We start from the raw sequence: 19,310 nt of genomic DNA, 5'->3' as shown, positions 1-19,310 counted from the left end.
CCCAACACAAGGTGACGTACACTATGTGCTCCTGCCAGGCAAGCGTAGCCCCCATTGGTGCATTTGTTTATTGTTATCAATGCACACGGTCTTCCTTACGCGGTTGTATTATATATGTATATAGTAGCATGCCCTCCTGATCTGTAACCTCATTCTACATCCCTACCCTTATTGTAGTTTGAACACAAAGACCTATTGTGGTTTGAATACAAACCCTAAGGTCTTCTTCTATTGATGATGTCAAACTGCTAACGCCGCTAGCGACAGGAGTATTTGTTATAGTGTGCTTTGCTTTTAATACATAAAATAATGCTTCATAAAAACAAATATTTGCTACAGTCATCTACATGTAACTTTAGTAAAAAAAAAATTTACTTTTAAAATATTTAATTTTACAAAAGTGATCCATAACGGGAAAGAGAAAGAGAGGACATACCCAGATTTGCTGAAATTCTTTTTTGAAATTGTGCTGATGCCGCATGCAAGTTTTGACTGTCTTTTGCTCTAAGAAAAGGTAAAAACTCAGACAAGTTTACTGATTTTCAGAGTTAGTATCACACTATCACGGATTCGTGTATCCAAACAAATATAAAATATGTATAAGCACTAATCAAATGAATAAATAAAATTGAAATAAAGTCTGAAAAATATATTTTTAAGTTCTTTTGGTCTATCAACGCCTTGGCTTAGGTACAATGGTTCTCTAATAGCTTCAAAACAGATTGAAAGTATGAATTTGGTAGGTTTCTTCTCTTTGTCACACTTAAAGTATGAGATTCTAAGATTATTAGGTTTTAGGAAGAGGTTCTTATTTATAGAATTTTAAATAAAATATGAGTTGTTGGGTTTTTCGGATTCAGGTCCAGTTTAAATAGATCTGAATCTATTCCAAATAAGGATAGAGCTCAATCCAAAAGAGTCTTCCTTCATGAAAGTTTTATCAAAGAAGAATCCTCTCTCCTGAAAATCGCACGGGAAGAAACTGGATAGGATATGATAAGATCAAGTGAGAAAATGACTTATCCTCTTGCTCGATGGGTGGGACGACGAAATAGTTTGGTTGTCTCAAGTAGGGATGACCAAGCAAACAGTCATCCTATAGGTGGGTCTAGCCCAGGATGGTCAGACTAGGCATCGTTCCAAGATCGGACAACACTAAATGTGGTCGTCACTGGGTATCTACTAAGGGAGGAGGTCAACCCAAATAGGGGATAAAGGGGTTGAACGGTGGCGGTGTCATCGTCGTCCAGGTCCTAAATGCATAGACACAGGGGGGTGGATGGCTGGTGTGCCACCATCCAGGTCCCAAATGTGGAGACATAGGGGGTCAACGACGATTGTGCCGCCATTCGAGTCCTAAGTGCAGAGACACAATGATGTTTGGGTCGCGAGTATGGAGAGAGAGAGGGTGGGTTGGACAATGGCTTTGCCACCATACATGGGCTCACTTGAGAAAATTGTGGGTCGGAAGAAAATAAAAAACAATCATAATCAAATAAGAAAAGCCATAATCAAATTAACTATAAAAAGCCTTAATTAAAAAAAAAATTGATTCAAAGCCCTAATTATATAAAAAAAAAACTCCAATCAAATCAAAGAAGGCCTTAATCAAATTAACTAAAAAGTCATAATTTAAAAAATTTGATTCAAAGCTTTAATCAAAGAAAATCAAATAAAAAATCCTAAACAATAAGAAATTTGATTCAAATCACTAATCAATGAAAATCAAAATAAAAAACCCAAATCAATGAAAATAAAAGAAAAAATCTCTAATCAATTGAAATCAAAGAAAAAAAAAACCTAATTAATAAAAAAACAGCTAAAAATGCCCTAAGAAGAAAAAAAAAAAAAAAGAATAACAAAGAACAAAAAGTAGAAGAACGAAGAGCAAAAAAGAAGAATGATGAAAGAAGAAGAAAGGAAAGATGAAAAGAGGGAAGAACGAAGAAGAAGACTCACCACCGGCATCAGTGAGCCCTGAGATAAGTGCTGCAGAAATTTTTGAAGTATTTACAAATATTTTTTTTTTTGAGATAATGCTAGGAAAAAACCTCGCATCACCTTATTGTGTCTTGGACCCCTTGTAAGACAGATCCATAGGTTTCTGAATCAAAAAGTGGGGAAGTTAAATGGAACGCATACATGCTGACCCAACTGCAAGCCAAATAACAAAATGGTTCCTTTTGGGTTCCATGTTTGATGGTTTATGTCGAGCCCATGCGACCCTCTCATACACTTTCATCTTTAGGTATTCTTTCTTCCCCAAGTTAACATCAACATTTACTATAATTAACCATGTTGTTGTTTTGTTCTTATGTAAACACAAAATAATAATTATAAACATAATAATAATTATTTGGTTCTCAAATAAGGTGGCTTTATTCCAAGATTTGGCCCTTAAAAAATGTTACTTTGGGCTTCCAGTACCGGTGAGTATCCCAACAGAATCGAATCCATCAAGTCCAAATCCAATCTGAATAATCATGATTGGGATACATGTAAAATAATAAATGATTGAACCTGATCCATTTGCATCCGTATTAGGATTACAGAATAGTGTTTGGCAATTGGCAGATGGTGGTGGACTAGGATTCCCTGGTGACACGAGCGGACACGGTGACTCGAACATTGACACATACGACATTATTTTAATATTTTTGAATAGTATTTTATTATACTTTAATTTTATTTAATAAAAGCTATATTTAATGTTAAAATATTCAAAAATAGTTTTTATTGATCAAAAATTAAAAATTCTGCATCTACGTGTCCGTTTTTTTTTTTAAAAAAATAAATCATACTTTCTAGTCGAAATCGAATCCCGCATCCTCGAGTCCAAAATCATTGTGATCACTTTAGGACTATGGGGCTGCTAAATTGGGCCCCAGATTTGTGTCAACCAAAAACACCGGCAAGGCCTAATTAATGCCATGCTGTTCCCTGACAGCATTACCCATTTGACTCCTTCCCTCCCCTACCAACCTCAAGGACAGGGTTGTGAATCATGCTGGCACATTAACCAGCACGACCCAATGGGTTCTTGACTTGGACTCTTTCATGCTTAACGAGTTGTTGGACCAGGAACTTCCCAGCTCAAGTTGGATCCATACCCATTGTTCTGGATCAGATCATGAATCCAACTCTCTATGTGGAACTGAAAAATAAGAGGAGTTTTCACAGACATGGACCATAACTAGCTGGGTCACGGTCAGCCTACACCACGCCTGCTTCAGACTGGACGTGGACTCGGCCAACCCCAATGCCGAAATGGTGCAAGCCAAATAGGGTGATTTTCTTTGGTCACAAAGGGTCTAAAATTGACCTGACAATGGCAAGGTAGGGATGTCGATGGATTGAGTTTTTGCCGGAGATCAGACTGAATCTGAATCTTATTAGCCAGATTTGGTAAAGCAAATAGAATCTGATTAATAATCCAATTAAGAAATTGTATGAAGGTTCTCAATCCAATCCAGTGGATAGTTTCACCTGATTACTTATATAATATATTTTTGATTAGTTAATCGGATTCAAGTTTGGTACTACTTTTTCGTTACCCAACTCTAAATCCGAATCAAAATCTAGTTTTGCTACATCCAGTTGGGTCGGTTCATTTTAATTTTAAATTTCTGACCATACCAATATGATCCATTTGAATTTATAGGGATCTGCTCTTGAAGTCTTCAATTCCAATTCATGGGTGAGTTTTTATAGGATTGGAAAAATCAAGTCTAAAATCATTATAAATTTTTTAGTCTTCAAATGTCATTTTTTCATTGAAAATACATGATCTGGTATCGATTCCTAGTAAATGGACTATCTCAAACACATCTATAGGTTAGAATCGTGAAAAGAACACTGAAAAAGAAAAAAAAAACATTTAACATGTTTCATTTAGCATATTTCATATTTCATTATGCATGTTTGCATCATATATATATATATATATATATATATATATATATATATATAGTGAAGAGGGATCATCCAACCAAAAGAAAGCTCAAAATCTATAACTAATAATGATTGAACGGCTCTCCATCTCCTACGTTTGAGTGTTTCGCCGATTGGACTTTATATATTTGTTTTTATAATTTATTTTAAAAAAATATGCTTTTACATAGATAGTTTACAAGATCTCGACATGTTTTTCCAAGACGAGAAAAATTGAGGCTCACAATGCATTTAAAAATTTTATATACAAAGTAAGTGGATCATTGATTTTTTGGCACTTTAAAAAACACATCTAAATATCAAAAGTTAATTGCCTAAAACATGTTCCTTACTAAATGAATGATAAAAGTCCAATGTATAGAGTCTGAACAATGCCGTCTGATGATTGTTCATTATACATTTTATACCTTGATGGAAGGTTCCTTTATGTGTGTGGGTTGTAGCAGGTGTGCACAATGGTCAATAAGATTTTTTCCACCCAATGAAACCCTATATGGATGTGCTGGTCAGTTTATTTGCTGGGAATTACAACTTGGATCATGTTTTCTTGAAATAAAATTATGATTATTTAAGTCATAAAATTTTAGTGCATTTTTTAGCCATTGATTCTTGACACTGGAAAATCCTTCTTACACATCACAATCTTATCATGAAAAAAATATTTTTTTATTAACCAAATTATGTAAATCACAATTATTGGCATTTGATCGTTTAGTTAAATAGTTTAAGATGAGGGCATACCAAAACTTTATATATATAGGAAAACTAGAGTATGTTTACTAACCAAATATGTTTTTTTTTTTGTATGAATCCAGATTTTCATAGGTTTTTTTTACAAATATAACCCTACATATGCATTTGGCATGATTCAGTTGCTAGGAATCGACAGTTGAATCATTGTAATCGGATCAAGAAATGAGATTTTTTATGCTTGAATATTTATAAAAATTTTAAGCTATTGATTTTCACCCCTTAAAAGAATCTTTTTATACATCGTATTTGGATGATCCAAGAGTTTGTTTCTATAAAACAAAGCATCTAGATCACATCCGTATGCTGAAATTTAAAAAAAAAAAACTATGAAATCTTCATTCATACCAGTAAACATATATATTTGCTCAAGCAGTTAGGGGAGTTTTTGGAAAGACAGTGAAACCCTTTATTGCTTCGGACTGGTTTTTTTTTCTTAAGACCCCACCAGTTACTATTCAACGTACCACTGGGTTTTGAATCTCACCCAGTGTTTACACCCACAAACCCCACCCCACCTGTGGGTGTAACATCTTGACTTTTTCCAGACCTTTAAATGAAATTTAGTTGTCTTATCAGTGACAGATATGTGTTCATGTGGTTTTGGATCTCAAACTGGTTGAATTTGGGTTTGGGTCAATCCCATTTGGATTTGAGGGCATTCTCATCATTTCTGAAAAAAGATGAACTTTTTTGGCTAAGGGTCATACCCAGCACAAATGATAAAGATTAAGGTATTATTGTCTTAGGCATAAAGAAGGGATTTCTAAAAAAGATATTGGTTTTAAGGCTTATGATATTCTTGTAATTAAGTGTGTTAAAAAGAACAAATTCGAGATAAATTTTTTTATTATGGGCAAATCTATCTTTATTATGTGTAACAAGTGTACAGGTGAAGCCTCACCCTTTTCCTCTTTAATTGCCGTGATAACCTATCTTAAAAATGGGTATAAAAAGTGGGTTAACCTTAAGTAATCCTTTTATGTTTACATATATTCTCTCCCATCTCTACCACCTTCTCCTTTTAACTATCAAACAGTAAGCACAATTGCCCTTACTCCTTCTCACTCACCCCCATATTCTTCTCTTCTTAAGACTTGTTAAGATTATTGCAAAGAGGAAGAATTGAATTAGTTGAATCTACTGTTGGGAAGAATTTACGTGCATTGAAGAGTTCCTGTGAATTAGGGCTGAATTTTAATAGTTTCTGGATTTGTATTTTTGGGTGTTCTTGCACGTTTCAAGAAGGTACAATGCTCTACCCTCATGACTTCTGGAAAGTATGCAGCATGTAGAGCTTTTTGTAAGTTTGTGTTCTTGAGAAATCATGAGATTATTTTTGAGAAACTTCATATTATGCTTAATATATATCATGAAAATTTTGGTTTAACATATATTTCTAAAACTTCTTGTTGTATAGTTTTGATTCTATTGTGTAAAGAATTAAATCTGATAATATTGAACTCATACTTGAACCATTGTTTTTTTAGAGTTTTTGGATAGTTTTCAACTTTGTCCAAACACAATAGTCGGCCCCTATTATTTCTCACCTTCGGTTGATCTATTTTGTAGCACGGGAGAGTCGACCGCTTTGTTGTTCAATATATAAAGCCACTTGAGAGTCGATCCTCGGGTTCAGAGAGTTGACCCTTTCTAAAAAAGGGTTGACCTCTGAATGCTGAGAGTCGGCTCTTGAGAGCCAAGAGTTGACTCTTGAGTTTCTCAAATGAATTTTCTTGTTATTTTGAGTTCGGGTTTAGGCTGAATCACACTAGGAACAGATTGAGAGGCTTATGTTTATGATATGTTTGGGTTTGTTGCATAAAATTATGTTTGGTACTCTGATGAGGGACTCAGGTTGTGTTGAAATACATGGGTACATGAGCATGTATGCATGGTATGATACATATATTTGTGCATTTTTTTTTCAGTATTTCTGATAAAAGGAGTATTGTTTTGTTAGTAGTGCAAGTGTGACACGATGTGATTTGTACATGCACGACTTTGCCTGTGTTTGTATTTGCAAGTGTTGCAATACATGTTATAATACTTATGTGAGTATGAAATTTTAATTCTTTTATTGCAAGAATGTACAATACGTGACTGAATGCATGATATAAGAATAATGTCAATTGAGTATAGATTGTGTGGGCATTGACCCGAGATAACGAAGAAGTACCATATTAAGCATAAAGAATTAATTAATAACAAGCTATAATAAAGGATTGAATTAAGCTCGCCAAAGTATGTGGCTGGAGCGAGCTTGTCAAATATGAAAAAATATTAGCACCAACCTTGTGGCAAAGGTGTAACACTAGTTGGTTAATTGTGAACCGTCCCTAGCTACAGAGATTAGGAGACTATGACTCTGATGCTTGAGATAGATGTAGAGCTACTGCAATATTCTTAGTAGTGCATTACGTTGAGTTTAGAAAGGGATAAGGTCTTGTATTCTGTGTTTCAGGGAAAAGGATGCATTAACAAAGGGTCCTAAACTCTGGTGCAAGTATCTCGATATTTTTCAAGAGTTAAAAAACTTAAGTAATTGATTGAATAAACACCCTTAGACATGCCGAAGATGCCCACAAAGGCCAGGGGAGTGATACTCTTTGGATAGAAAGCAAAATCATAATAAAAAAGTATATGATAAGAATCACATATAAAGCAAAATAAATTAAATAAAAAATTTAATAAAATATCCATGCATGTAAAAGTAGTAATGACATGAGTCCATGAGTTGGTGCCTTGGCCATGAGGGTCGACTCTTGAGTTAGGAAGGTCGATACTTGTTTGTTTTGAATTGAAGTTCTATTACAGTGGAGGGTTGACCCTTATGTTTGGGGAGCTTTTTAAATATAGTTTTGACGTTTTGTTCTAAGAGTTGACTCTTGTATTTGGAGGGTTGACTCCTCATGTGTAGTTAATATTCTATATTTTAAGGGTTGACTTTTTTTAGGTCTATTAATGTTAGGCTTATTTTTTAGGGTCAACTCTTTTTTAGTATGTGCTCTTTGATCTGTGAGTCAACTTTTGTGAGTTGTTCTCCTGTGTTGTGTAAACTTGAATGTTAACTTTTATGAGAGGGGTTGACTCTTCGTATTTGAGAATTAAGGATCTTTGACAAATAAACTTTTGGTTTGGCTCATATTCTAAGTTGATCATGTGAGTAGTGAGAGGCAGAATAGAACCCTAGCAAAGGCGTAGCTAGGGGGGGCAGGACTGGGTTGTAGCCCAGTCCTGCCTCCCGAAACAGTTAAATTTTTTTTTTTTTTAAAAGCCCAGTCCTACCCCAGCCCTGATTCCATATGAAATAGATTTTTATCCATTTTTGTAGCTCAGCCCAGTCCTAGCCCAGCCCTAACTGCAGCAAATAGTTTGATTTGTCCATATGAAATAGATTTTTATTAATAATTGTAGCCATTTTTTATTTTATCTCAAAAAAAAAATTTTTGGGGCGCTGCCCCCGACTATCACACAAATAATTTTTTTTTTGCTACACCCCTGTTTGCCCCCCACTCACATGAATCCTAGGTACGGCCTTGAACCCTAGTGTCTGGACACTAGAGGCTCGTGGACACATGGATGAATGAATTTTTGGATTTTCTTCTAAGGAACCTTTTTGGGATTTTAGGATTGTGATGTATAAACTTATATATTTTGTGAATGAATGAAATATGATATTTTTTTTACTAGTGATCCTTGATTCAGAAAAAAACTTTACATGGCTTTTATGTTTTTGAATAAAACTAAAAGTATTTTACCAAGGTTTAAAAAAAATACTTGATGTGTCACAGTGGGTCTCACTTGTACGAAGATGAAGGGGTAGGGTTTGTGGTTATAAGATCACTCATTACATGGATGAACCTCTAACGTTAACCCATCATAAGTAACTCTGACCTGATACATACACGGTGTTCTTTGAAGCCTAAGTCGTTCACTTAGGGTTTAGTGTTTGTGAAGAGTCCCAAGTGACCCACGGACCCCCTCTTTTTCCGCAGGTTCCTTGTCATTAAAAGAAAAGGGTCACGTAATGAAATGAGAAAATATCAGGTCAGAGTTCTGATGACATTCATCCATGCGATGAACAGCATCCCAAATACCATGTAACAAATATTTTTTCAGCAGCTCATTTTGAAAACTTTAGAACAATGGTTTTGAAAAAAAAATGTGGGACCCATCTAGAATGCATAGAAATACATCGTTGGTATTTGGGATGCCGTTCATCGCATGTATGGACGGCATCAATTATATGATATGCACTCTAATAAACAGATCTAACAGATTACTCTCTAACACCGTTCAGGCCTACCAACCACCACCATCATGGGGTTCTTGTATCTTTGATGAGTGGCACAATTTATTTATTTTTTAGAGCCATTGTTGCTTTAGACGAAGGGCATCAGGAAGTATACAAAATAGACAACTCAAAACAAACTAAAAAACGCTGTGTTTCGAGGAAACTGATCATCTAATATCGTGGTTTCTGAGTCTTGCTTTCAATTTCGACGTCACTTTTTGAATCCCACGAGCTTTGAATTTCATTTTAATCATCTGTTGCCGTTGAACATCAAATTCTACATCTAAAGAATCAAAGTACAAAATCAAATAAGGTTGGCTGTTTCTCTCTACCAAGCTTTTGGGACTTTGACCTCCATATAAAAGCGATATGTGAAATTGAATTTTGACATCCCCCTCATAAAACTTTGTCTCTCTGTGTAGTACAGCAGCCCATGGGGGTCTACACATCTAAGTAGGAGTGACTTGTAAATGTCACCAAGCTGACGAGACATCACAAGTTCGAAACCCAAGGGTGGCATCTCTTTCTACAAGGTCAAAGCTGGGTGGGTGTACGTACACACTAGTGGGTAAGGGAACCTCAAAGGTTTTACCAACCAAGACTAGCCAATATGTGGTTGATGATAGGACTTATATATATACACCCACAAAGAATGTTCTAGTCAGGTCTCAATTTCGTTAGGTCCCAATTAAGTTAGCTCCCAGCAAAAAAAGTGATTGCAGGTAATTTTTGCTTGAACCAAACCGATAGATGCGTTTATCATAATCTACTTAATAGATAACATGCATTCAATTAGGTATTTTCATGCACGTATTTGTTATTTTAGATGGATGAAAAATCAACCGCTCATAGTGTTCTATAATTTGATGATAAAAGATTCTAATTTCTTTGGTAAATTGATTTGATCTGTTCCGTGGTAAATAAACAATTGTGAACGCATCTACAGGCGCAGATTCGACAAAAAAAAAAACTTATAACCAAGTTTTTTGCTAGGACCTAACTTGGGACCCAACAAAATGAGACCTGACTAGAACATTTTCATATATATATATATATATATATATTCAAAATAAAAGCTTTAACTATTGCATCAAAAAGCCCATAAGAGCTCCACAAGCCTAACTGGGTGGCTCAACATAAGGCATTCATGTTGAAGGATGTTACGAGTACGATATATACCTGGGGTGTGTCCCTTACTACAAGATCAAAGCCAACAAGAAACCCTAACCCATGGGCAGAAGGGAGTACTTATGGAGTTTTACACTGCAAACACACCTCTAACGGATGACCAAGCCATAACAGCGTTTTTTTCTCGTTAAAAACAATGATATCGCTTTGGAAAAAGCAGATTGAGGATTATGCACTTAACCATCCTTGGAGAGATCAGATAAAATCGTGTAAATTTTGGAGCAATACATTCAAACTACAATCAGAGATTAAGTTCCACATCTCACAGTCAACGTGGCAGCTCTCGGCACACAACGGGATGTCCGAATCATAACAGTGTTTTTTCCTCATTACGGCCACAACAAAATATTGAATTGAAAAAGAAAAAAAAAAAGATTGAGGGTGCACTTAACCATCTTTGAGAGAGAGATAAAATCAAGTGGAAACTTTGGCACGATATATTCAAACTACAACCAGAGATCAAGTTCCACATCTCTTTCCACAAACGATAAAATAAAAACTAAAATGCACAAAATAATGTCCAGAATTCATGAAAAATTACCCTTCAAATAGACAAAAAAGTTTTTGATAGAGAGAGAAACTAGAAAATCTGTTGGAAGTGACTAATTAAATGGCTCTTCACACCAATTGAATCAATAAATTAATAGGGTCAAAGAAAAGATAGGTTCATGATATATTAAATCTATGCCTGTGCACCTTATTACTCGCTTTGTGTACAGCTTTAAACATCAAAATATGGAGGATGATCGGCTTTGTTTGGGAGCCTTGAATCAAAGGTGCATTAAAGTTTCCCCATTACCCTCTTCCGTTTGGGAAAGGTGACTTGCATTTACCCTAAAACTCTGTTGTTTGGGAGCAGTGGTATTGCCAAGGATCTGAACTCTCCCCCTCCCCCCACCCCGGAAAACACTGCGTTGGGGATGGAATTAGCAACCTCACAACACATTTTAACACCATTCACATGAAGATGTTTTGGCAATTCTATCCTCAAGACCACATGTTTGCAATGCCACATATAGGGGTACATAATGAACTGAGCTAACTCGAGTTTGGCTTGTTTAAGCTCAGCTCAAACTTGTCCATTTAACTAAATGGGCTAGAGGCTTAGGCCTGTCTCTGTAAATGAGCCAAGCTTGATCAATACATATCGGTTAAACTCAATTAGCTCGTCTAGGTTGGTGAAATGCATTTATATATTATACTATAGACCAAAAAACAAAGTCATTTTGTAAGGGAGGTAGCTGGTTTGGATCCCAACCCTCTCACACATTTTTTTTGTTTTTTGGAGTTTAAAAGCCCCAGCCAACTGCCTGAGCCGAGCCGAGCCCGCTCGAACTTGAGTCAGGCTTGTACATTCCTGTTTTTCTAACAAACCGAGCTCGAACAGCCAAGGCTTGGTTGGACGTTGGCTGGTGTGCAAGTGCAACCCTAGCCACATTTTGTCAAAACCACCTTTCTGCAAAAAAACAGGGTTGGGGCTTTGTACATACATTTGTAATAGAAAAAGTACAGCTCTTAAGGAAACCATAACCAGGCATATTAGACAAACCCCTAAGGTTGTCATGTTTTCAGCTTTTTTACCTTATTTCTATTTGAAGATAGACTTTGATGTTTTGGAGACTTCATGGAAAGGTCCTCCCGTTGAGTGGTTTTTGAATGAAAACTGCATCTATAATGAAGAATGCTGCTCCTATTTGTGTTAAAAACGCATTACCACCGGCAGCCGGCAGGCAGATCTTGTAATTGTACAACCACAATAAATTAGGTTTAAGTTTAGGGCATCCCATGAAACGAGCCAGGTACAACGGCTAGGTTCCTGCAAAACATGATTATCTGCACTAACTTCACACCAATTAAGCTGTCAGTGCTGAATCAATGAGGACTAGTGAACTACCTGCTAAACAATAAATGCATATTAACTCCCTTAAGCATCCAATATCTTTAAGTTATCCCATCTAGGTCGCCCCAGAATGGGGGTCAAACCTGGATACTAATATCTGGATCTTCGTCATTTTTGCAGGATAATCCTCATTCAAGGCATACCCTTAACAAAAATGTGAGGTGGCGAATCCAGTGAAGTGGATGGTAAGGGACTTGGGGCCTCATGGTTCAACAATCGAACCTCACCACCTTTCATAATTTTCAGCACTGACACAGCTACCAACAACAACAAGAAGCAGGAAAACAAACCGCAGTTGCCAGAGTGGGAATTGGGATGAATCAAAATAACGAAACTGTTGTTTCAATCTTTTAGAAGATTCAGAAAGCGGGAAGCAAATATAAACCAATATGGGAAATCGTTCAGTAAACGATATGTAGAATTTTATGAGCATAAGAATCAAGATTCTTTAAAAGATAGACATTCTTGAGGAATATGATATTGATGTTTTTCTTCCTCTGATTGGAAACAGGCAGCTGGGTGGGGAATTCATGCATTTGGGAGATGCATGGTCAAACTACCTTGGTGGTGGGTGTTTGGAAACTGGTAGAGGCGATGGGAGTTTATGCATTTGGGAGAGGAAGTGAGACTGTCTCTCCAGTGGATTTAGTAGCTACCACTTTTTTCAAATGCATAAACTTCCTCCTGCTACCAGTTTCCAAACAGATGGGTTACTCTCACCATACATTGAATTTCAAATACAGTTACGAATCATAGGATCCGAAATCCTAGGATTTCATACCCTAGAATAATATCACTTGAAAATGGTACCAGATCTCATATGCATCTACTTGAAAATGAGCTGTCACTATGAATTACCAACTATAGATATCACCATGGATGAGTCAAATCTAATTTGGATCCAGACCAGATAGAACCAAAATACTTTTCCAACCAGAAGATGCGGACGTAACACTGGCTAAATAATTAGATCTGGATCTATTTCTCCAAACTGTACGCAACCTGACCCTATCAGTATTCAGAGAGTAGCCCTATCCATTTTCTTAGGCCTTTGTTGCTCTTTTTGCAGTCAGGATGAATCATGGTTCCCCTCTAACCTAAGTTACGTGCGGCCAGTTTCCACTTTCGGATCCACCATGCTCTTACAATCGATCGAGTAAAGATCTTGGTCCATCAGTACCTGCTCAAATTGCAGCCAAACCAGGTCAGGTTCCAGATATTGATAGAAACATGCGCCTGACACAAATAGGGCTGCTAAGCCAGCCGAGCGAGCAGAGCTTGGTCTGTTTGGACTTGGCTCGTTAAGGGTACAACCCTAGCTTGAGCTCGGCTTGTCAACTCATCACGAGCCGAGCTTGGGCCAGCACATCATTTAATGCCCTATCTCTCATAAACGACTTACTGTTGACATTCTCTCCCATGCCAAAAAAATGAAGGTTTTTATACAAACCTTTTAGTCCGGTATCGATCAATGGAGAGATGCGTTCCCCTCTCTTTAGGCATTAAAAAATTATGGGTCGGTTTTGAAGCTTTTGGGTCGGCTTGCCCTGACTTGATTTGATTCAATATTGTGTCAGCAGGTCACAGGCAAGCCCTTAAGACCTGAGCCAGCATGAGCCGATAGTTATTGCATCGGGCTTTAGGTGGCCCATAATTCCCATCGGGCCCTAATGGGTTACTAATCGGGTCTGCCCAGCTTGACCCGATACCCATTCCTACCCAAGAACCATCCGTAGGTACACATCTTCATATCATACAGGTTAAACATTGCGACGTTGATGGCATCACATCTAACCATAGCTGAGCAGTTTCAAACGGAAAATGAAGACCTCCACGAATACATAGTTAGGTAGAGCAGGTTCTAAAGATCAGGGTTTCTACACTCATAGGACACGCCTTACATGACACCTTCACCACCTTCATGAATGTTGCACTCCGCTGTCCTAGGCTTCAAGCAACATAAAAATTGTACCCTCGAACACCTTCAAAATGTCTACAAACCCCTTGCAAGAGCACCTGTTACAATGCCTGATGATGAGACCAGAACATCTTATTTCAGCAGAATCCGAACCAGTATGTAATACGAACTAACTCCAATTAAACAGACTTGGATACAAAAGCTGACCAAGGTCAGCCTTATTGACAATTCGCTAATGTACTCGATTAATACAATAATTCATCGTCTCAGCTACAAAATTGGAAATTAACGAACACAGGATTCAGTAAGATCTGGACTCAAACAAGAGCCAGCATAAGTCGGATCAGGTTCAGCTCAACTCTGGTCCAATTACAGCCTCTCTGCTAAGCAGTTATTCTTCTTTCTCTATTTAGTGGGAATAACAACATTGTTATCTTACCAGTAAGCGGAAATAATACAAAAGAACCAAGCAACTGGGTATTGTTGCTTCATTTGATTCAATTAAGCCAAATGATCCAGTGCCATGAGCTGCAGAGTCTTGTAAGCCTAGACATCAACTCATGGAGGCTTCAATTTTGCAAATAACACATACAAGCAGGCATTGCTGCAACCTCTGGCAGACAAAAAAAACTGTCAAGCCTGCAGGAATATTAAATCAATGAAACAACCAGGAATCTGAACTTCTGGCCAATCTCATGCTATGCTTCTACTTTCACCAACACAACCAGACAAAATACGGTATGTTCAATCATGTCATTAGCACAGCAACAGTGACATCCATGAGCTGTTCAGATTGGTATTCATTTACAGATGGAATAGTTCATCATGATTACTATGGCACATATCACACTAGAATACCACAAATTTGTACTGCCTTCCAAGAAGGGCAGATTATGGATTTCTTTCAAGTCCAGATCCAAAAGATTTAATAACACTGCATGATCCTTGCTGATTTTAAGCATGTTTTTCAGAAACTCAAATTGATTACATCAGAGCTTGAACAAACTAATCCAAAATAAAAACAGCACATAATCACAAAGTCCATTTACTACCCAAGGAAATATATTTGGGACCCACACCAAAACACAAGCAGTTGCTTTGGCTTGTTCAGGAAACCTGGAAAAGGTACCAACCCAGGAATATCTCAAAGAAAGAGGTCAGAACCTTCCTCAACCCGTCCCAAGTGTCCCCACCAATTTTTACATTTTTCCCACATTCCATTTGGGAGAAATGAATTAGTCTCTGAAACCCGTCTGTCTCAAACAAAACCTGTTTTGAGGCCTGTCCCTGTTCCGACCCCCCCGGTTTCTTAGACCAGTTCTCTAGCCCAGAACGATTTTGACCCTTCCCTTTGAACAATGCCTTCCTCGACCTCTCTAGAAGACCTCCACCAAGTTTTGTGATTTTTAGTGCACCCGTTTGGGCATACTGAATTTTCTACGAAAACTGGTCAGACCTAGCAGAACCATTCTAAAACCAGACTTTGTTTGACCTACCCAACCTAACCCACACCTAGGCTCAACCCGGGCCCAACTGGAGCACAACATGTGCTTGAGATGATAAAAACAGTACTTTCAAATAGGGATTCTATCTTTCTGAGATGCAGACCATCGCAAACCTCTAAGAGTTAAATATAGTTCTTTACATGAATGCGACTGTTGACATTTTAACAGAGATATCAAATAGGCAACTCAAGTAACATGCATAAAGAGGAAAAAAGATTTTGGAATGAGAATAACCTGGAGCCTGAAAGTGCTTCGAAGCAGATTTTTCACAATATCAATCTTCCACAGCTTTTTATAGCATCAAACTCCACATCTGGACCTTTCAGCTTCAGTACCTCTGCAGGCTTAATAACCATTAGCTGTTACTGGATCAAATATTGGATGCCACTTGATAAGATATACAGGAATAATCATGCAGACAAAAAATAAATTCAGAACAGGCAAAAATGTTCACCAATATTAGCTAAAACATGTTGCTAAGATATTTTAGTCACTGCAACATCTCAAATTGTTCAATTTTTTAGATAGCTTCAAATTTTGTAGTAAGAGAAAGTCTAATCCTTCTTGAATACTCTTATTCTGATCAAGGGAAATCTGGGCACCAGCATGCCCTTTCCATGATTGACATCTTCTCTGTCTTAACAATAATCAAGAAACTCAACAAGTAAAAATTGCATCATGAGCATAGTTGATTCATAGTAACCAATCATCCATCGAAGCCATCGGATGCTTGGATATGTGCTGCAGCATCCTTGACATATTTGTAAGTGGAGCATGCAATATGAGCATAGTTGATTCATAGTAACCAATCATATGTAATTATAGTTGTTTTCTAGAAACAACTATATTCTAGTTGTTTTTTCCATTAGAGAACCCACTCATAGAGTTGTTGGGGCCCCAACGGTCATAAATATGACTGTTGGAAGCTCTCCAACAACTCTATGAGGGGAGCTTTCTTGTGTTGTATATAAATAGGGGTGTCTTTCCCTTATTTCTGTCATTGCTTTTCAAGCACCTCATTAATAATATTCCTATTCTTTTACTTGTTGGTGTTGCCATTTGTAGGCTTTTGTATTGTCCCATCCTAGTCTTCTTGCTTATGAACTTTTGTGCTTATTGTGCTTTTGTATTTGTCCACTATTGAACTTGTTTGGTACTTTTGCACCTTATCTTTGTAATTCCGCATACTTTATTACATGATATCAGAGCAAGGTTGTGCTCTTGGTCTCTTAAAGAGTGACCATTGAAAGATCATGATTCGGGGATCGACGTACTTGCAGTAACACAAGTGGAAGAGCTCTTCCGTGTTTTTCCATGCTCCTCTCTTCTCTCTAAGTCACAAAGGAAAATGGGCAAAAGATTGATTTTTCTTTCAAATTAAATGGTACCAATTACATGATGTGGGCATCTGCCATGAAAAATAACCTCAAAGGCAAGAAGCTTTGGGGATATGTGATGGACTCTATTCTGGAACCTGAACTCAAACTCACCAAGATGGAAAGAGGGCAAGAAAAAACTTTAGAACAAAATGCTCACATAAAAGCTATTGAGGACCATCAATCCAAGATAGAAGATTGGAAAAGTAAATATGCCAAAATTCTCAAATGATTTATAAATAATGTTGAGCTCAAAATATGTGCCAACATCGTTAAATTCCACAAGACAAATGAGACATGGTTTTTTATGAAAGGTATGTACACATAAAAAGATCTTGCAAGACAATTCTTTATTAAAAAAAATACATACCATCAAATAAGTAGACATGAGTGTCCGTGATTACTTTAGCACGCTTAGTCCCTTATAGGATGAATTATCTCTTTTTGAACCCAAGTGAGTTGTTAGTGAAGATGTTGAACTAAGAAGAGAGCAAATGAAAAAATAATACTTTTTTCAATTCTTACATGGACTTAGGCCCAAATATGAACAACTTAGATCATCTCTTATTCATAGATCTAAGCATCTTCCTGTGGAGGATGTCGTTACCGAAATATGCCAAGAGGAGACCCATCTTGGTATGATAAAAAGAGGATGAAGTTTTAGAAACCACTAGGACACTACTTATTTCTAAAGATATTTCAAAAAATTATTAGCTCGAGGCCGCTCTAACATCAACTTATTTAATAAATAGAATAGCCTCATCATCCTTGCAAAACACATCTCCTTATGAAAATTATTTGAAAGAACACCCGATTTCAAGCGATTGCAAATTTTTTGTTGTAAGTATTTTGTACTTTTGCATAAAAGAGATAAATTGTCTTCAAAATCCATTGAATGTGTATTCATGGGTTATGTAGAAAACCAAAAAGGATATATACGTTTTGACCCTAAGAGTAACAAACTATATGTTTCTAAAAATGTAACCTTTTTAGAAAATGAAAATGGTTTTGAGAGAATCAAGGAAAACAATGAAGTCTATTATAATTTTCTATTTGATCTCTTGCCACAAGAAAGGTTGACTTTTTTGTGATGATTCTTTGAATGACATCGGAGATAATAACTTAAATGACAATGAAAATGATGATGATAATATGCATTCAATCAATGAGAATAAGGAATCATCTATAAGAAATAATGATATTGTTGATAAACCTATTCAAATTTATACGCGGCGTGAACAAATAAATCCTTTAAATGCTTTCGAAAAATATTCACAAAATTCATCGTTAGAAGAAAGCTCTATTAGAAGATCCAATCGTATCTCTAACCCACCAAGTAGGTTTGTATTTTATGACACATTAATACTAAAATATAGGTCATGCCTAATAGCTTTACATCCCTATCATGAACCATCACTCTAATGACCCCAACTTATACCCGTTAAAAAGTGGCAAATTTTTTTTTTTTAAACATTTGTCTTTACAGTCATAACCAATCTACAACCACAAGGAATCTTACACTACCATCATCCAAATCAAACCAACTTTATTAATTAAAAACATAAAGTCTGAGAACATATTCAAGTAAATATAAATAGTCCAAAAAGGTGGAGTCACTCTGTCCTTAAGTAAAGTTGTCAAGTAATCGTGTAGCTCCTCGTAAAAGCAGGTCCCCTCACTGGGCCTCAAAGACTGAAAAACATAAAAGTAAGGATGTCAGAATCAAAAATCCTGTGTACGGGTCCCTCTAATGAATCAAATAAGTAAAAGGAATATAAATAAAATTCATGCAATATTTTAGAGGGATGCAAATATAACAAATTCATAATTCAATTAATCATTCATACAATACAGAATAATTATTAAGCAAGAGAGAACAATTTTTAAACAATAGAGATCACTATTAAGCAATAGAGAACCTTTATCATGCATTAGGGATCAAATATCATGCAATCATTAATTTAACACGAGTAAGAGAACAAGTAAATATACATAATCTAATGCATAACAAAAATATGCATGATTTCAATGCACATGCATGAATAAATTATTATCTTTTATAAGAGTTTTTTTTATATACATGTCCCTATTTAATGCACACAAACTTTAGTTCATCTTTTTATTATCATCGCTCGTTGATACTCAAAATGGGTAAAAAAAATTCGATGTCAAGTTAGGTCCTCAGTTGTAGCTTAACACACTACTTGTATTTTATTATTGGGTTCCACACTTAGCCCTCGACCGATATCAAGAATCAACACTATCCATAGGAACATTAGAAATTAACATCTAATGTTGGGACATTAAGCAAATTAACATCCACTAATGTCACTTTTTTGGTATACCAAAAACAACAGTTGTGTCTACACACCACCCCCAGGCAAAGTGACGGAAGCTCCTTAAAACCGTAGCCGAGAGGTGAACC

This window comes from Nuphar pumila, chromosome 4, assembly GCF_984573655.1.
Source record: "Nuphar pumila chromosome 4, dmNupPumi1.hap1.1, whole genome shotgun sequence".
Taxonomy (NCBI): Eukaryota; Viridiplantae; Streptophyta; class Magnoliopsida; order Nymphaeales; family Nymphaeaceae; genus Nuphar; species Nuphar pumila.
Note: the sequence above shows the minus strand (reverse complement) of the source record.